The sequence below is a fragment of the Montipora foliosa genome, chromosome 8 (assembly GCF_036669935.1).
Source record: "Montipora foliosa isolate CH-2021 chromosome 8, ASM3666993v2, whole genome shotgun sequence".
Lineage (NCBI taxonomy): Eukaryota > Metazoa > Cnidaria > Anthozoa > Scleractinia > Acroporidae > Montipora > Montipora foliosa.
Window position 1 is genome coordinate 36,887,659 of NC_090876.1, and position 2,500 is coordinate 36,890,158.

Consider the following 2,500-nt stretch of genomic DNA (forward strand, 5'->3'; position numbering starts at 1 on the left):
CATTTTGCAAAATCAATGTTTATTTTTCAGATTAAAGCTGCAGTGCATTACCTTCAGTTTATAAAAACATGTTTGAAACGTAAAGCGGACTTGGGTAGTCCGCCGACGCAAAGTGGATAAACAGATGAAAGTCGAAATTTTGGATAAACAAAGTTTCTTTGGCCCGTTCACGCTACTCTTGGGCACATTTCAAAATCTTGTTTCGAGAAACGTGCCTTTTTTGCGTCATTTTCTGCCATATCCTTTAAGGAAGCTAGGGTTTCCTTGCAAGCATTTCGCTTCCTGCTTGCAAAATGGTCTAAAATACACGGGTAAGTTTATGAGGGAAAGATAAACACTTTAATTGTGACCTTATGGCTTTGAACCCTTGGTTACCAGTTTTCACGCAGATCAGTCACGCATTTTAAAGAAGACAAAAAAGCAGCTCTTCTCGCTTTACATTGTTTGTTTGTTGCTGGCGGCGAAGATCAAGTCTCTAAAGTAAGTCCATAAAATGTATTGAAGTGTTTTACTGTTTTAGATTATCACACCTACCTATTTTGCTGATATGAAGTTAGATTAGATAAAGGATGTTGAAAAGGTACAGTTAAACGTCTTTTGGTATGATTGAAAGGCGCACTTTTGCCAGTCCTGCATAGCAGCTTTAGGACAATAGAGGTTTGCGATAAACGGCAAATGGCCGGCAAATGGCCTGCTGTTTGTCATAGCAGCATGAAAATTCTCTTATTCTAACTAGTTGGACGGCATCGGAAGATAACAGGCAAAGAAATGACCTAAATTCTAACAAGTTTCTTTGATTTTGGGAAAACGCATATATTGCAGCCTTGGGTTTGCCGTTAGCCGCCGTAAACTCGACGCTAAATCTCTTCAAGAGATTCAATTCATCTTATCTATGATATAGATCGAGTTTTGATGCTCCTTTCGGCAACGGATGGCTCGTGTGGAGACAATTTAGCATGCCTTGTTTTCAAGTTGTCTGACTGTCTTGACTACAATTACAAATTTATAATATAATAACTCGTTTAGAATCACTGCAGTGATTTGATACAATACAATAGTCGCTATCGTATCCACAAAGAAGTGATACACTCTAAATCAAATCAGAAAACTATGGCTTCAGTCGAAATATTAAATTCTCTAGTGAAGACTTCTTGATGGCCTCTTCTATTTCTCAATGCAACTTCGTAACATCCTTTGATGACCTTTGTGTCAGCCTCTAAAACCTCACAGATCTTCTTTCTCGAAAACTCGTCAGGTATTGGCATGTTGGTTTTAACTGGAACCTACAAAAAAGCGCAATTTGTTCTTCAAGGGCGCAATTTATTTAATTTTGGCCTTGAGACCTACATATCAAATATGAAAAGTTTTTATTGACGAAATTTCGTAGGAAAATTGACAAAAAACGCTCACTGATTGAACTGAATGTCTTTGTTCTCGTGTTTCAAAAGGTTGTCTAAAGTTGTCCACAATTGTCACGAACTGTGGCTGCCGTAGCTCGTTTGGTCGTATTAAAGACCAAACAAGATTATTTTGGCGAACTATGAGGCAGTTCTTCGTTTCATGAGTGGCTGTCAAACGCCTGATCTTTAGTCCCTAACAATAGACGCGTTTCCGCCTGCGTAATCAGCTTTCTTCATCATATCGGAAATGGGCTATAAGATTCTGAGAGTTTCCCATGTTTTATGTGCTAGTGGCATTTAGCACTGTTCAGCCTGTTGTTTGATTTATCATCAAACCTAATTTTCGAGAATTTCATCCCAGGCATTGTTAAGATTTTTAACGAATATGTTCCACAAGATATTTCTAATGATCTTGTGGCATTTATCCAATTCTGAATCTCACGGATGTTCGTCTGGAAAGCACTTAGACAAGCCACAAGAACTTGAGTTTAAATTCTGTGGGAAGCTTATTGAGTGACAAACAGCGACGTAGTTGTCATTTTAACGACAGTAAAAGAAATGCTGTTATAAAATTTCTAATCCTATAAGCAGGACTTTCAAATCACTAAGACGTGACTTCCGAATTCCTCGGCTGAACCTTCAGAAATTTTGAGCATTTATTAAACCCAGTCTATTTAAAATGTAAACAACAGGTCTTTATAACATCTAAAGCTAAACAAAACCTCACTCTGCTTAACACAGAAAACACAGCATAAAATCATTTTTAGATTTTATCATGATTTTTCCGATCTGGGCGTAATTTTGGTTTTTCATGTTCTTTAGGGTGTTAAAATATTTAAGAACGACTTAAAAGAATGGAGGTAATACGCGTTTTACGAAATGGAAACGGGTGACATCAACCCAAGGAGGAACATTTTATTCCTCGGAAGTGTTTACGCCTTTATAATTTCCATTTAGAAATCGCTGGTGTTCCTTGCAATCCGATTGGCTCTCGGCAATGGGATCCATTCACGAATCGCACATTTTTTCCTTTAAAATCACACCTTTTCCCAGCTAATGAGAAAGGAACACTAAAACCGATCAAATAATAATTGCAGGAA

The 2,500-nt window shown here is 37.6% G+C and overlaps 1 protein-coding gene across 1 annotated transcript in view; it reads left to right on the forward strand.

The window, feature by feature from the left end:
* The first annotated feature begins 319 nt into the window (after window positions 1–319).
* LOC138012423 (QRFP-like peptide receptor) overlaps window positions 320–2,500 on the forward strand; it is a 29,321-nt gene continuing 27,140 nt past the window's right edge. The window contains exon 1 of the mRNA XM_068859187.1: window positions 320–480. The gene's annotated coding sequence lies outside the window, so the exon portion shown is untranslated. The remainder of the gene's footprint in view (window positions 481–2,500) is intronic.